The 18,280-nt window shown below is 38.8% G+C and overlaps 1 protein-coding gene across 1 annotated transcript in view; it reads right to left on the bottom strand.

Annotated features, from left to right (window-relative positions):
- The window catches only part of LOC107215556, a gene marked incomplete at its 5' end in the record, with an annotated part of 821,761 nt that overhangs the window by 767,891 nt on the left and 35,590 nt on the right, over window positions 1-18,280 (bottom strand). The window lies entirely within an intron of this gene.

Raw genomic sequence — 18,280 nt, 5'->3', positions numbered from 1 at the left:
ATCCAGTAGCAGAAGAAGCCATGGGTCTAATTTCATCTGAGCATGAGAAAACAGTTCATTATTGTAAGGGTGGGTGAACACTGGAACATGTTGCTTAGAGAGGTTGTGGAGTTTGCATTCAGATATCCAAAACTAAACTAGTTATGGCCCCAAACTACTTGTTCTACTTTGCCCTGCTTCAGCTAGGCATTGGACTAGACAATCTCCAGAGGTGCCTGTCAGCTTCAGACATTCTGGTTTTCCATGCAGGAAAAATCATGGTCAGCCACATGGATCCAACCAATTAAATATATCCACTCCATAGGGTGGCTTTCAGTGTGTCAAAACCATTCAGTACATCACAAAGCTGTATTAAGATGTAAACAGTTATCAAAAAATGCTTGAACATAACTTCATAGACTTTTGTACAAAGAGTATGTAAAAGTCTCCCATGCCTCAAAGATGAATATAACACAACAAAAAGAATGTTATAGAAATACTTTATGACCTCTGCTGATAGCCTGAGGCAAAGATTCAGATTTGGGTTCTGTCTGCCAAAGGAGAAAGAAGGTTGTTTGTTGACACTTACCAACAAGCCATCATTTCTGACAGAACATTGTTTTGACATCATGACAGTAAGCCATGACTTTACTCAGTGAAAGCCAAGGACTGGCAAACCTTTGTTGTTAGGAATTGCAGATAATTAATTACAGGACAGCAAGAGGCAGCTGGAGAATGGATGCTCAGGTTCTGCCACAGTTGCTTCTCTCTGCTCTTCTGAGAAGTTTCCCTTCCCCTCTGCCACGTCCTCAAGGTACTGCATTGCTGTAAGACACTCAAAGGCCACCCTGAGAACTCAAAAGGAAAACATAGAGTTCCTCCAAGTTTCTAAGAGCCCTCATGTTACCAAACCTCATTCTGATAAAATATTTTTTCGTTTAATTTTTTTAGCTTTTCATCCCTTCTCAACCAACGCTATCAAACTCTGAAAAGAGAACACTGATTTTCTAGATATAAATACAGCCATCCATTAAACTAATTCTAGAGAGAAAATGCAGCATAATTTAAAGCTTATTGTAAAACTCTCTGGCAAATTTTTCCCTATTGGTACATCAGTGAATATTTTTTCTAAGAGATTTTCCTTACACTCTGGTGAGAAAGCTGGGAGAAGAAATGACCAGGTAGTAGGAAAGTTTTCAATCAAGTCATGGCTGTTCTCCCCATGTAATAGAGATCTCAACTGAAGGTTCTCTAAAGGTTACTCTAATATTTGGTTAATAACCTTATTATAAATATTTCACAGAACTGTAGCAATTCAACTTTTTTATATCTTTAAGCTAACATCATTTCATGAGAGGAAGCACCTTGCACTTTCCCACCCTAGTACCCATCTGTGCCAGATCACTTATACTCTTCTTCCACGCCCACATTTTTCGGTCCTCATTGTCCCCTTGCACTCCCCAGTTCCCACTGTGCCACCAGCCCTGCCTTATTTACAACCTGGTTTCTCTTCTTCCTGCAGCAACTTTCCTGTTCATCCTTTTTCCACTTTTCTGGTGCTTTCCCTCCTCTGTCAGGGGGGAATGACCACAGGAGGATAAGGCATAGGCCAGTGCACAAATCGCTGCCATGTGTCTCCTTCTGAGGGGGGCCCTGGGGGAGGGATCACTCACAGATGGGTTTTTTAGTGACATCTCCAAGATTAAAGAAGGAATAGGGGAAAAAATGAAATGTCTTTTCAGGTGGTGCTACCTTTTTCATTGCATTTAGAGTTGGTTTTACAAAAGGCTTGACACTTGTGATTCTGGCATTCAGTCCTGTTATGGAATTCTCATCAGCTCTCCATGCAAAGATGTGAAAAACATGTGAGTTCTCAATAAACTGGTGAGCCATATCTTCTATAATCCTATTTGGTGTCTGTAAGATTTAAAAATACAATCTGTCTCTTAGTGAATGTACATCTTGTCCATGTACAGAAAGGTGTGAATAGCAGCATGATGACAGTGGTGCAACTGAAGAAGAACAGTGCCTCCAGCATGGACTCAGGTATAATGCTGCAAGGTTTCCATATGTTGGATGTTTTTATAACAGTGGCTGAAGAGATTTTTAATTTTTCTAATATATTTTTTGCTGATTATTTATTTTGTTTTTGATTTGTTTTTAGTAGTTTTAAAAAGCATCGCAAAGCATGTAGATATGGAGTCCCTTTCTTAAAGAGAATATGATCTTACAAACCTCATAAAATCAGTGGGAGTTACAGACTAAAAAGACAGGCACATGGCAAAAAGCCATGACTATAACACTAAAATAACAAGGTCATGTGCATGTATTTATTTGTATAACCTTATGAAATACCAGTCTTGCCATCTTTTTGATCTTTTATCTAAATATAAACAGCATGACCACAAAACCCAACAAGGTTGGAAACTCAAAATTCAATAACAACTGTCACCCACAGAAAACATGTTCTATCCCTTTATGCTCCAGCTGCCACTGTTAGCTGGCTTGGCTAAAGAACATCTTTGGGCACCTTCACTCAGCTTCCCAGTTCAGTAGAGCATCTCTCTTTGGTCATCCAGTGCTGTTCACTACTCTCATTTAACTCAGAGAATTATCAGAGATAACTCATTATCTCTTTTTCCTGCTCATCCTCAAGGCACTGTTTGCCAGCCACTTCCTGCCATGAGTGCACTAAACCCAGTGCAGTATTTTCCTCTTGGCTCAGAAGTGGGAAGGACCTTCCTTGAGACCAGGTCTTGTTTTTGTAGAAAACAAATGTATGACCTGAGCTTTTTAACTCCACTGCTTCAGGAAGGATATTCTACTTGTTTGAAGACTGAACATCTCTTTCCAGCAAAATAGATGCACTGTTTCTGTACATTAATTTGTTCCTGGACCAGGACTGAGCCTTTGCTTTACTAGCTCCCTCCTGTGGGTTTATTTTCATGTGCTGGTTATAGAAATAAATCACAGATTCTCTCAGGTGGCATTTTGCTAGGCAACCAAACTAAATAATTCTAGTTTTCTCATACAGTATAGGTTTTCACTGATCATATTTTTCTTTCATTCTGTCATATTGTATTTCACATAATTATGGTTCATCTGCTTCTCTTATTACTACTCTCCAATATAGTTTACCTAATTCTGTAAGATATTCTGGTATTCTTTTGTCCTGGTCCTCTCACTGGTTTTCTGTACTGATCCTCTCAGTTTTGTATCATCAGAAAATTTCATTATCACGAATATTGTTTGCATGCCCAAGTTATTAATTTAAGTAAGAGCAATAAATCCCAAGACCGAGTGAAGAATTAATGTTGTCAGCTCCCTTGGGTATTACTACCTCTCCATGCTGAACACCTCTGTCTTCCTTCAAACTCTTTTTTATTCTACTGCTCTTTTATTACTTCACAACTATTGTTTAATAATTTATCTCACAGCTTTAGGATAAATTGGCATTAGTAAGCATTAATGAAGTCCCAATGGATTAGTTTTACTGGAAAAAGCAGTACCAAAGAAAAATAATTGGGTTAATTCTTTGCTTCCCTAACTCATGACATAATTTATTGCCATTTATTTCAGACTTTATTATTTTCTTTAGGATTTATTTGTAAGCTTCCTGTACTGTTTTTGTCAAGACAAAAGTGCAATTTCTCAGGTTACTGCTTCTGTTGTAACTCTTCAGCCCCATGTCTTTATCCACAATTTGAAAATAATCAGAAAAACCTTTGATACTGAATCAGTATTACGTTGGCTAGGTTATTCAATACTCAGAATAAAGAGTTCATGTTCACCATGAGAAGCACATTTCTTCCTTACCATTTTCCCTTTCAGGTCAGATGTGGTAATTAAGATACCCAAATCACATTTGTCATCCTGCTTTTGGCACCATGCACTTTTGTGGGACTTTCTTACTGAAAGTTGAGGCTGAATGACAATTTCAAGGCCATCCCTGGTGCAATTACCATCTCAATGCTTTTTAATTTCAAAGACACATGAAATGAAAACCCATTGTTGCAGACCTTTTCTCTGTGTGTTCACTGTAATTACAGTAAGATAAAATTGCTCAGTATATCACAAGTATAGAGAGACAGTCAATATGTTTTCTTCTACTCTTAGCAAGATCTTCCTTGGGCTTGGATTACCTTGTAAAAAAATATTCTATACATCTTCAATGTATTTCAAGGGAAATTTATGCATATACACAATGAAAGAAAGGGTAATTTCTTGTATGTTCTGGGGTTTTTTTCCCTTTCAGGGACCAAAAAATAGACATCAAACACACTGCTATCAAACAGGCTATATCAGCCAACATCTCTATGGGTATTGCTTTCTTTTTTATATATACATCATTGGTCTTGGCCTTCTGGTATGGTATCAGTGTGATATTTTCTAATTTTAATAGAGTTCACAATCCTAAGACTCTTCTTGATAAAGCAACATCAGCTTTGGGTACTGAGTGTGAATCAGCAGTGGAGGCAGCACTGGAGCAGCTCAGTATTGGTCAGTGTTGAAGAGCTTTTGTCAGTGCCCATGGAATTCAGTGAGTGATGTTATGGGTGGGACTGAACAGCAGCAGGCTCCCCAAACAAGCTCTAGTCTTTCAAGCACCAGAGAGCTCAGGGTGTGCTGAGATTTAAATATTCCCAAGCAGTTTTGGGGATCCCTGTGGTTTGTGCTCTTATTAACACCCAGCAAAGTAATTGAAAAACAGCTCGGGGGTTTCTGCTAGAGCAGCTGCTGCATGTTGACTGCTGTCTAGACCTACCTTATAAACCACACCCACGATTCAAAGCAATAGCCAATCCTGTATTTCGTGCTGTCTGCTCTAAGCATGTCTGTGAACCATTTACAAAAGAATTCTACCTATTCCCCGGTCTGATTCAATCATATTTGTTTATTTATTCCCCTCTCTGTTTCTCTACCTTACTACACATCTATGCTTACGCTTGGGATGAAGATAAATTCTCACTATGGCACAAACAGTTTCAGCAGTGATCACAGTTTCTCTGCAGACAAAATGTTCAGAGAACATATTTCAAAATATACTGTCACAGGAGAAGTACCTAATTTACCTTCTCATTGTCAAAGATCTGTTAATCCCTAATGTCTACTTGGACACCTAATGACCACTAATTTCAGCAAGACTTTGGACTCTCCCTTGAATTGGACAGTAGTGCTAATTCCTGATAATTCACACTACTTAGTGAAACTGGGCTCTCTGGCACACACAGGGATCTTTCTCCCAACCTGTGACCTGTAAAGTGAATCCCAGAGGCAGCAGGGCAGAGAACTGCAGAGACAGTCACATTTGGCGGGATTCCAGACTAAGAGCTGCAATATAAAATTTACAGAGCTTGTTTAAACAAGCTACTTAGCCTCTCACCTCCCCCACACAGCTTTGAAATATGTTTTCCTATTGACATTTCTGGCAGAGCATGACAGAAAGGCTTGCTGGGACTAGACTAGCTCTGGTTGCTGATGTTGAGCAAGACAAAGCTAACCTGTTGCCTGTCAAGCATTCATTTGTCCTCCTCTTGACTACTTTTTCTCTTCCTCGCTATGCTGAGCATGTACCTCCACAGAAGGTTTACATCCAATGTAGACTAGACTCTTTTCCCTGCAGGCTTCACCAAACCCCACTGATGAATCTCTGTTTACTGTTTTTGTGAATGGGACATCCTGCTTTTTAAAATGAAGGCTCTTAACTTGATTTTCTTCTACATTTTGATGTGATTTTAACTTCTTAGTGTCACCTCAGATATAGTGAAGCTCTCAGACTACCAAGAAAAGTCATATATTTATTTATAGGATGGTTTGAATGGCTGTCATTTACAGTTCTTAAAATCATGTTACAATATAAAGATAGCAGGTTTATTTAGAAATTCATGGACAACATCCACAACATTGCAATTTTGTCTTTTATTTCCTAATTCTAAAACACTTATTAACCCACTTATATTCTAGCAGTTCAAAATGTTCAGTGAAGATTTTTGAACTGAATTATATAAAGTTTGTATTAATTTCTTGGAGCCTGAGGTAATAATACAAAGTTATCCAACCAGACACAGTCACAATGTGCCTGTAAATACGTCTTTGTCATTACCAAGTGCATACTTTTAAGATTTATTTTATTATTTTTGAGTAATTTAAAAGATGGCAAAAACAATATGAGTAAAAGAAGTATGGTTTTAAATACAATTTTAGATAAGCATTTTCAACTTATTCAAACGAGTCATTTAGGGCAAATAAAATTGTTAAGTGATTTTTTTTTATATTTGTGAAGTGTTCTGAAATAGAATTATCATGAACATACTTAATGGTAGATAGTCTTTTTTCTAGTGAAAACTCAACAGCTAACTGGGGAGAATGTTGAAGAGGAAGTCTCAAAAGTATAACTTTTAGATATTTGTGTTTAGAAAGTAATAATGCATGAAAAAACCATATAAAAAACCTTTAAATATATTTTCATTGAAACTATTTTTTGCCATATCTAAGTTACATTTTTGCTTTAGTCTACCTTGAAGAAACTTAAAAATATAGCTAAGTTCAAACTTCTCAGCTACCCATTTTGATTTTTACTAGAACACCATTTTAAGAGAGGAAATATTATATGTACCTGAAAAAGTTCATCTGTAGCCACAATTTCACTGTCTGCAGGTTGGGAAAGGATGCTACACAGAGCTCAATGGCTCAAAATGCAGATTTTATAGCTGCACTTGAGAATGATGTCATCACAGAATGAGTTCATAATAAATTAATGGAACAGAGTGGAGTTTACAACAAGCTTGCCAATATGCACATAACGTTTCTCATAGCTGTTATCATATGATATTTCAATTCACCTAACAGGATTGAATTGTTCCCAAAGGTACTTCCAGTTTTGCAGTGTTTTCTCAGGGAAAAAATTCTAAGAGAAAAATTCTCCCTTGCAGAGTGCTAAAATTCAGAGTAAGAAAAGGTCATATTTAGTAAAATGTTCAAGTCTAATTCAAAGCTGTGAATTACAGGAATTCTAAGCTTTTTTTTTTTTTTTTCAGAAGCATGACAATAAAAATAAAGTATATGTGTAGGTAAAAATTAAGACTGTGGCAAAAATGAGGTTGTGGAGTTGATTGCATCTCAGACTACTTTTCCAAATCATGGAATTATTAAATCAATCAGGCTGGAGATGAATGTCTATTGCAACCCCTGCTGAAGGCAGAGTGTACTCTGAGGTCAGGGCAGAGTGCTCAGGGCTGTGTCCTGTTGACTTTGAAACACTTCCAAAAATGGAGACTCCACACCTCCTCGAGCCCTTACCCCCAGTGCCTCCCTTCCTCATTGTGAAAATTCAAAATCTTTTATGCAAATTATTTTCAAATCAACAGCATCTTAATGCCTCCGGCTCCTGAAGTTTTGTCAGTCAGACATGGTTTATCTTCACTATTTTTATTATCTCCCAAGCTGTCTCCTGAACTTCTCAAGCAGTTTCTTTCAGGCCTACACTTTCAAATAGCTTTGAGTTTGATTTCCTACTCTTCTTGGCTCCCTCCTCACAATGAAAGTCCCTCTCATTAACTTTCAGATTCTCTTTTAATTTAAGGCTTTTTACATAATTCTTGCATTTTAAAGAGGCTTTCTGTCAGGTCTCTTCAGTTAACTTAGTTCTGTATATTTTCATAACAGTTTAACGTAATAAAATAATGAGAAAAAAATATCTGTGACTAAAACACACACACACACACCCCACATCCCACTTACGAATGCTAGTGTAACGTCAAGGTTTTCACTGAATGTGTACAGAAGACTTAATGAAACCTAGTATTTGATTGGGCTTTGCAGAAATACTCAGCTCTTACCAAGCTTTTTTCTTCTTGACAGGAATTGTAGTTTTTATTCAGAATTGTTCATCACTTGAAAGTACGGGATAAGATAGAATCATAGAATCACAGAATGGTTTGGATTTGAAGGGACCTCAAAGATCACTTTTTTCCAACCCCCCTGCTATGGAAGGGACACCTTCCACTAGACCAGGTTGCTCAAATCCTCCTCCAACATGGCCTTGAGCACTGCCAGGCATGGAGCAGCCACAACTTCTCTGGACAACCTGTGACAGTGCCTGATCTCAGTTTTTCTCCTAATATGTAAGTCTACTGTCTCACTTTAAAAGTGTTACTGCTCATGCCATCACTACACTCCCTTTCTAGCTTTCTTGTAGCCCCCTTTAGCTACTGGAAGGCTCCTATAAGGTCTTTCCACCTTCCCTTCTACAGGCTGAACAAACTCAATTTTCTCAGTGTTTCCTCATAAGAGGTGTTCCAACCCTCTGATCATGTTTGTGGCCTCCTCTGGATTTATCCAACCAGTCCATGTCCTTATGCTGGGCACCGCAGAGCTGGGTGCTGTGTTCCAGGTGGGATCTCTCTCACCAGAGCAGAGCAGAGGGGCAGAATCCCCTCCCCTGCCCTGCTGCCCACGCTGCTTTTGGTGCAGCCCAGGACACCTTTGGCTTTCTGGGCTGTGAGTGCACATTACTGGGTCATACCAAGCTTCTTATCAACCAACACCTCCAAGTCCTTCTCAGCAGGGCTGCTCTCTAACCATTCTCTACCCAGCCCTTATCCATGTTGGATTACTTCAGTGCAGGTGCAGGACCTTGCACTTGGCCTTGCACTGAACTTCATGAGGTTTGCAGGGGCCCACCTCAATAGCTGCAAACAACATTTAGCATCATACTGTGTTTTGTTTCAGGCATCAGGAACTAAGAATCAATTACAGAAAGAAGTCAGTGCATCAGCTGTCTCAGAGGAAGCACAGAAAGGATCAATACAGACTGGACAAAAAACACCATCCACTCAGAAAAGCATAAAAAGGTCCAGAAAGCAGCATCATGAACCTGATGCAAAAGATTATATCTCTGTATTCACACCTGCCTGTGCTTTCCGTAACTAATGGGATAAAAAAGGAACACAATCCCAACTGAGAGGGTGTAACTTTTAAACAAAATGTGCCAAGGCCAAATTCCTGTGTCTGGGTAAGGACTCATAAACTGACCTCATTGTACAAGAGTTCTGTAGAAATGCCTTTTCCTCCGAAGCTAATATTTTTTGTTGTGATACTTAAAATAGTTTGAGTAATATTTTGAAACAAAATTACTTTGATATGGGAATAGCCTAGGTAGCAAGTCAATTAATTTAATTATAGAGCAAAACCAAAACCATGAAATTAGTCATACAACTGAAATAACACACCCTGAATAGAGAATAATTACTATTTTTGTCTAAATGGTTTGATATTTGTTGTCTAAAATGCCTGTGTTAGCAAATAGATTCCTGGAAATCAAGATATAATTATCAAGCTGTCTAAGGACCTAAATTTGCAAAAGATCATATTCAGCAACAAGAAAGAAACAATTCTCTCAACATTCAATACCATCAAATGCAAAAAGTGGTTTATATTCTCAACTTCTGTTTCTGGATAGTTCCATGAAAGGTAAATGACTTAAAGGTAAATGTTCATCTCATTTACATGTGCTAATTTCTTTATTTTTTGCTCAGCTACTCTTTCTTCCCCAGTTTGTAGCTGTGAGCAACACATTGCTCCCTGATGTCTCTGAGAAAATGGTTCCTTTTCTGCAAAGACATCCAGCCCTTGCTCTCTCTTCAGGCAGAAACAGCCTCAAAATTCTGAGTTCTGTGATGCCCTTCGAAAAGAAAAGAAGATGTTGTAACAGCTATTACAGATGTTTCTCAACCTAATGTGTCTGTCTCGTCTCATGTCTCATGTCTCATGTCTCATGTCTCATGTCTCATGTCTCATGTCTCATCTCATCTCATCTCATCTCATCTCATCTCTCTGCAGTCTGGCCCTGCATGGCCCTGCCCCAGGAGTGAGAGACATCTTTGTGCACACAGAGTTGTGTTGTAGTTACTATCTAAGCAGGGTCAGGGGCTTACTCTTGAAAATAACCAGCAGCACTACAGGTTTTGATTGTAGGCTCTTAGAGAGAGAGGAGGAAATCCTTGGTATCTGTACAGTGCCTAAAACGAGCACAGGATCTGGTGGGGCCTGAAGACTGCTACATGACATACACTTATTTCTTAAAAAATATCTCATTTCTCCTCTACCTTAAAGAGTAGAAAATTTAGGTTTTAAAAACTTGGATTACCTCAATTACAGCTTGAATATTTTTTACATGGAAATATTATTTTTTAATTGTATGCACATATTCACTTTACTTATCTGAAAAAGACAAAAAATATGATAAGGTAATAAAAAAGCCTTTTTTCCCCCCAAATAGGATTTCATGTTGGGCAAAACTGGAGAAATCCTTACAACGAGGCTTTGATCTGTAGTATTTATAGCACTTCTGACTCAGGTATGATCATTATATATTATTTAGTTTTCTGGGGCTTTAGAAATGCTTGTTTGTTTACATGACATAAATTATGTTTAATTAGTGCTGTGATTCTATCCATAAAGATACCACACTGATTTCTTCAGTTCAGTTTAGAAATCAGCTGTGCTAAATCTTCACTGCAGGTCCAGGTAGATATTTTGAATGGTTTTAAAACATAACTGCAAGTCAAGTGGAGCAAAGCTCAAAGGTAACTGTGGTGTTTATTTAGCTGCTTTATTAAAATCTAAGTACCTTTGGATGGAGGACCAGAGAAAGTAGACTGTATTCTGAAAGACTGAATCTGAAATTCAGATCAGCCTTCAAGGACAGCTAAGTCCATGTCTAGAGTAGGATCCACAAAACATTACTAGGGAAGAGTAGAGGGCCTGGATATGTGACTAAGTGCACAGGCTGACCTGGTGGCTGCTCCTCTGTGGCAGGCACAGAGCCAAAGACAGTCACAGCAGGGATCAGCTCCAGGAGCAGGCTCTGCTGTCTGTAGAAGAACAGTCAGCAAGGAAGTGAAACCATTTAAAAATACTCAGTCTGAAATGTGAGCAGGGCTGTCTCCAGTTGCTGTGCAGGGAGCAGCACAGTGAGGCTCCCAGGAGAGTTTGGGATTAGCTGCTCCCTGGAGCTGGTGCATGGGGAGCTGCTCGGTGCCCCTACACTGCTGCACCGTGTGTAAGACACCAGTGGAAACTGCTAAACCTGCCAGGAAAGGCACAGCCTGCCCTGAGGACGGGAAAGTGTTTCCAGTTTTTATTTTAGCACATTATTTAGAACTAATTCAAATATTTTTATCCTTCTTTTGTTGCTATTCCTATGCTTACCAGCTGATACCCTAACAAGTATCTTTTTAATTCATCACGTATTTGAAGGAAATGTTAGTATTCAGCATCTTATCATCAATCCACAGCATAACTTCAATCCTTCTCTGAATTTCTATTAAATTTTACTCTCACCTGACCCAGCTGCAGGCTTGCTTGTGATCCCTGAAGGAGTAGAAAGCAGAGCAATGTAGACTAGACCAGACACCTGCCTCCCTCATCCTCCTCTCACTACAGACAGACAGATTTATCCCAGCCACACCAGTCTCATACATCCACAACCCCACCACTTACTGAGCCCATGCAGCTGAGTGAAGTTTTCCTGGTCTCCAGAGAGGGCCATTTTCTCTCTGAGAAGCTCCCAGAGCCAAGCTGAGTCACATCAGCTTCACTTGCTAACCCCTTTCCCTAGCGACTCAGATGGCCCTTCTTTGTAGCTTATATGGGAAGTGATTATAGGTCACCTCCTTGGAAATTAGGTCCCATGAGACTTCTTTGACCAGCCCAGGAGGAAAATGAGATCTCTCAGACCATGCTGAATCTCAACAAAACCATAAGATTATTTCATGGTGGTGACATTTTAGTTTTGATATTTGGCAAATCTGGAGGAAAGATATAATTAATTTATTTTTTTTTTTTGCTTCCTGGATTTGAATAAGACAAATGTCTTGCATTTATTTCAGACATTTCAGTTTTCAAAGATGTGCTTTGAAGTCACTGGTTCCTATGACCAATTAATTTGAATTGTTAATGAGATAGAAAAATATATAATTTACAAGATATTTTTCCCCTAAAAATAGTATCTTCCAGATGAGGAAGAGGTGGTGTTGAGAAATCTCCCAGCACTGCTCACTGTTTCACATATGTGCTCTCAGACGCCACACAGATTTTGCAGTAACACTGAGAAACACTTCACAGCAGAGTTACAGCTCTCACAGTACTTGTAACAGACAGAGAATGAAGATTTATTTCTAGTTTTATAACAGGAAAAAGTAATTTGTTTAGTAATCTTTGCAGATGCATGTTATACAGGAAAGTAATTGTCCCTTACTGGCAGCTTCCATGGCACTATTTACTGAGCTTCTGATTGTCCAAAACATGTTAAATTCACAAAAAAAAATCTTGTAAAGCTACATTTAATATGAAATAATGTGTTTGTGCTGCTGCAGAAAGGAGTTTTGTGTTCCCCATATCTTTATTAAACTATCAGAGCTATTACATTTATTATCACATGCAATGAAAACCATAATATGTGTGTCATCCTATTGTAACCTGAAGTGATTAAGCTCTCTTATGTAACCTAATTAGGTGATGTGCAGACTGAAGTTTCTGTATTTATTAATTATTTATTAGATTTTTATTTAATATTTCAGTGTCACAAAAAATATATTTTATATATAATTTCCTTCTAGTTCATATTAATGTTGAATCCAGTTATCATTAGTATAAATGAGTCATCCAAGGAGGCTGTTTACCTTAAGTTATTTATCCAATCTATATGTCTAGACAGCATTGTGATTTCATGCTAAGTATTGCAAATACTAAGAAAATTAACAAAATAATTGTATGCCTCAAAATGGGGATTGTTCTCTTTGCAGCACTGTTTCTCTTCTGTTTAAAGATTGAAATGGTCATAGAAAAAAGAATTGTAATCTCAGACTCCAAGTTAGGAAATGTCATGTTTTAGGATCTGGCTAGTTTACAGTCATTGTTCCACATATTAAAAAATATGAGATTTATGAAATGCCATTGTGTGTTCTTGGTAAAACCTAAGAACAAGGACTGTAAGTCTGAATGAATATATGGAAGCAGTGGAGGAATACTAGTTAAGATTCAGAAGGCTTGAGGGAAACATTTGTACAACTGACAAAAGATAAAGCATCCAATTCTGCAGAATATTTAGACCAAATTAAACACTTTCAGATGTCCTCTGGTGAATAAATCTCAATTGTCTAGGTAACAAATATTTCCTCTTGAGTTTTCAAACACACCAAAGTAATTTACAATGGCTTCATTCGTTTCCAGGCTACAGGTTCCAGATTGGCACAAATTGCCTATAATGTAGCTATTCTTGGGACTGGGATGTTTTGTTGTTGATCAGTGGCTAGCAGCTGATTACTCTGCTTTTAGCCATTGTGCAAATTATTGCTGTAACAGTAATGATTCAAATGATGCTGCCTGCTGGACATGGGAAAAAAGATAAGAAGGAACTGTAAATCATAGGAAAAGTAGGTTTATGGCATTTTTAGGTTTTTATGTTGTACTAAACTGTGTTGCTTAATAGGGACATTGGTGATGGATCAAGAATATACTCCTCAAATAAGGCAAAGTCTACCTTGTTCTGTTATTCTGATAAAATGATGGTATAGCAAATATGAAGCTGAAAATTGAAAACATGAATTACATTCATTTGTGTCCTCAAAGAATTTGTAGCATTCAGAGCATACTAAGTGTTTTAAAAGTACTGGGTCCCTTATTTCTGTCCCAAACCTGCATTTGGGTTCCCTAGTCTTTCCCAACACTGTTTTCTTCTCCTTTCTTGTCATTTTTTTTTCAGTTTGTTCCCTTTCAGAGTCCCTCTCTTCCACCTCTCTTTCTCTCACCTTGCAGTTGTCTGTGGGCTTAAGGTGAAAACGCTGTATAGAAACCATCAGCAACAAGGATGGGTGAAAATGTGACAGTGTAGCTGACCGTGCCTTGCAATTTCTTGCTCTGATTTTCATTCCTTCCTTCTCAGCCAGGAAGAGAAGCAAGAGCCAGGGAGCCTGTTGCAAATGAAAATCCTGAAGGGATTTTTAGTGAGGTAGGAATCAGCCTTTTCTCCCAGGTAAAAAGGAAGAGGACAAGAGGAAATGACATCAAGTTGCCACAGGAGAGGTATAGAATCAGAAAAAATTATAGAATGGTTTGGATTGGAAGGGACCTTAAAGATCGCCCAGTTCCAACCCCTCTGCCATTGGCAGAGACACCTTTCATTTCATCAAATTGCTCAGAGCCCCATCCAACCTGGCCTTAAATACCTCCAGGGATGGGGCACCCACAGCTTCTCTGGGCAGCCTGTTCCACTGCCTCACTACCCTCACAGAATCTTTTCCTAATATCTAATCTAAACCTATGTTTTTTCAGTTTGGAGCCATTCTCCTCATCCTGTCACTACATGCTCTTGTAAAAAGTCCCTCTCCATCTTTCATGAAGATTTTCTTCAGGTACTGGAAAGCTGCAATTAGGTCACCCCTAAGCCATCCCTTCCAGGCTGCACAAACCAAATTCTCTCTGCCTTTCCTCACAGGAGAGGTTCCCCAGCCCTCTGATCACCTCGGTGCCCTGCTCTGGGCTCGCTCCAACAGCTCCATGTCCTTCCTGAGCTGGGCACCGCAGAGCTGGGTGCTGTGTTCCAGGTGGGATCTCTCTCACCAGAGCAGAGCAGAGGGGCAGAATCCCCTCCCCTGCCCTGCTGCCCACGCTGCTTTTGGTGCAGCCCAGGACACCTTTGGCTTTCTGGGCTGTGAGTGCACATGGCCAGGTCATGTCCAGCCTCTCCTCCACCAGCACCCCCAGCTCCTTCTGGGCAGGGCTGCTCCACATCCCTGCATCCCCCAGCCTGAGTGGATACTGGGTCACCCCAGCCCAGGGGCAGCACCTTGTCCTTGGCCTTGTTGAACCTCAGGAGATTCCCATGGGCCATTTCTTGACCTTTTCCAGGTCCCTCTGGATGGCATCCTATCCTTCAGGCTGTCAGCTGCACCACTCAGCTTGGTGTCATCTGCAAACTTGCTGAGGGTGCGCTCGATCCCACTGTATCATTAATGAAGATATTAAATAACACTGGCCCAAATACAGACCCCTGAGGGGCACCGCTGGTCTCTGATTTCCAACAGGACTCTGAGCCCTTGACCACTGCTCTCTTGGATGTTCCCATCCAACCAATTTCTATTCCACTTAACAGTCCTCTCATTAAATCCATGTCTTTCCAATTTAGCGAGAAGAATGTTCTGGGGGGGGTGTCTCAAAGGCTTTACAGAATTCCAAATAAATTACATCTATAGCCCTTCCCTTGTCCACTGATGTAGCTCTCCCATCCTAGAAGGCCACTAGACTGGATATTAGGAAAATTTCTTCACTGAGAGGGTTGTTGAGCATTGAACAGGCTTCTAAGGGAAGTGATTGAGTCACCAATGCTGAAAGTGCTCAAAACAAATGTTGATGTGAGACTGAGGCATGGCTCAGTGGTGAAAATGGCAGTGCTGATTACATGGTTGAACTCAATGACCTTAGAGGTCATTTCCAACTTTAATAGTTCTGTGACTCTATGGTACTTAGTCTGGTGTTTTTCTTATTTGTAGATTGTCTAAGCATTTATTCTACTTACGTAGAAGTAGTGATGTGGAAAGAAGGATTTACTAACTCCATAGGTAGAGTTAAGTTTTTGGAGTTTAGCTCCCGTATTTAGAGCTTCTAGGCTTTTTCTTCTTCTTACTGAGTTGGAGGTTGAGTCATGTTTGCTTCCAAGCTGTTTTCTACATTTACAGTAAGGGCTGATGATTCACAAGCCTAGCGGTGTTCTGTCACACATTAAAATAAGAAGTTAGGAAGATTTCTTTCTTAAAGAATATATGTTAAAAAAAAAGAAACATATTCTCTTTTACATGATAGGGTAACCAAGAAAAAAATTCATAAAACTGTCTCTAATTATTCACAAGGTTACTAATTTTTGCCAAATTAGCAACCTTGTTGAGTGCATTCTAATGCACTGAAATATGTCAGTTATTTCATAGCTATGTTGTTTACTGCTGATTATCATCTCATGCCAACTGCCTTGGATAATATTTGTAAGAAGAGTTACACGATTGCTAAGCGATGACCTGAATATCTGGTTTTGGCAGACTATATTAATCAAAACAATTTTTTTCAGATCATCACTTTCTGACAATATTTAAAACATGTCTTTCCATAGCAATTCAGCAAAATGTTTCACTCTCAGTATAACAAGCAAACTTGAAGGAAGTCTCAAGCATCTGTTTTTAGCTCTAGGTAGAAATCAACTTGTTTTAAAGTGAGGTTCTTCTTGGAATACTGCCTATAGAGAAATGCCAGCTTCACACACCAGAGGCAAAAATAAACTACTCTCATTGAAAGGCTGTGCATAAATGACATAGCTAAAAGAGAGTAAATGAATTTCATACCTTCTTTATGAGCAGCAAATTTGCCATTCACTTATCTAATGAATCAAGTAGCTCCTGGTACAATCCATGAGCAACAATTCAGAGTGGTACAGACACTATGGGGAGATTCTGTGAAGGCAGTGGGATTCCACAGCGCACAAATCTGACACGAGTGACAGAAAGTGAGAAAGAATTGAGCTTCAGTCCTGCATACTGACTGGTTTTCTAGATATATCTAGTGATATAGTCACATAGCCAATGGTTATTTTTAGTTTTCTTCTCTCAAAAAAATGAGTACTTTGAAACTAAATTATGAGCTGCAGAGAATTTAGTGTTTAATGAATATACATTAAAAAATTTATTTCTGAGATGCTTTATATATTGAGTTTTGATTGCCAGATTCCTGACCAAGGCTAAACAAACTGCTGCTATTATAAGACTTTTTGTTGATAGTAATTAGCTAAAGTAGAGTCTCTTAATATTTGGGAGCATTAAGAAAATTAAGGCAAGAGCTTCCTCTGGTTTTCAAAGATGACAGGTACCTAGCTTAATTAATAATTTTTGAGAACTTTGACTATTTTTCTTCTGTGCAAAACAGGAAAATTTTCAAAGATATAAAATGAGCAGGGATTAGATACCAAATTGCTGTATGAGCCAGGAAAATGTGTCTCTACATTTTCAGGAATGAACAGTGGTTCTCCTTTAGGTGTAACAAATGGCACTGAGTTTGGAATTTCTCCTTTAGAAGTTTGGAAAAGCTTCTGATTTTCAAAAAATGCTGAGAATATACCCTGTGAAAGATAATTTCTCTGTTTTTGAGGACAGAGGCACTGGAGACGAAATGTTTTACACAACAAGGAAATGAATACCACATTCCTGAATTCATGTATCCACAGAACATAACAAACAGCCCTAACAACTCATAACTTGAATTTGTTCTCCCTGGATACTCTTCTGGCTTCAGTTTCTCTAGGCAAGGCTCAGACTGTGTCAGCTGAAGAGGAAATTCTGGTTATGCTGGTGATTGAATGCCATTTTCTCAATGATTCACTTTCTTCCTTCTTCTGGACTTCTGTCAGGCTTGCTATGTTCCCAGAAATCCTCAGAAAGGCAAGAGTAGGTGTACAGAAAATAAATGCAAATAAATGCAAAATTACACCTTTCATCAGACTTCAGGCTGTTTTGAATGAATGTTCAAAGCAAACTGTCCTTATCACAACTGCAACCACGTTTACTAACCAGTTTCACCCCAACTGAGGGGTGAAAGGTTGTAACTATCAGACAAAACTTATTAAAATAAAGAACAAAAATAATCACACATAGCTTAATTGAAAATCCTAATCTATCTCACAGAAATCACAGCATCATAAAGACACAGGCTTTACTGCCCCATGAGATTTCAGGAAGTCATGTACCTCTGAGAAACAGGGTGGGTTATTATTAGCATTGCAGAACAAGGATGGATTCTTTCTCTATATGAGTTTTGGAAGATCTCAAACTATTAAACTCTGAATGATTATCAGATGTAATTGAGACAAGATGTACAGGTAGCTCAGTAAAGGGAAAGAAATAAAGGCTGAAATGAGGAGACCATTTTTTGAGGCAATAAGACACAGTATAACACACCCTGGACTGTAGAGAAGTGTCAGGCATTGATGGAGGAAATCAAAAGGGAAAGTGTTCTTGCTACTGTGGACAAAAACATGCAACAGAGCTTCCAGAGAGCAAAGAGGCTGGTTCCATGATAGCTGAAAGTTGAGTTGTTTCTATAAAATAATTAATAGTATTTGATCTCTCTGAAACTCTAAAAGCTAGAGAAAAAACAATGGGTACTTCAGAATCTCTGTTTCAAATTCACCTGTCACCAAGATCATCTTTCTCTCACAATGTTGCTATACTATGTTAAACAGTACAGCCATAAATTAATTAAG

This window comes from Parus major, chromosome 2, assembly GCF_001522545.3.
Source record: "Parus major isolate Abel chromosome 2, Parus_major1.1, whole genome shotgun sequence".
Taxonomy (NCBI): domain Eukaryota; kingdom Metazoa; phylum Chordata; class Aves; order Passeriformes; family Paridae; genus Parus; species Parus major.
This window is presented reverse-complemented; position numbering and strand designations above follow the sequence as displayed.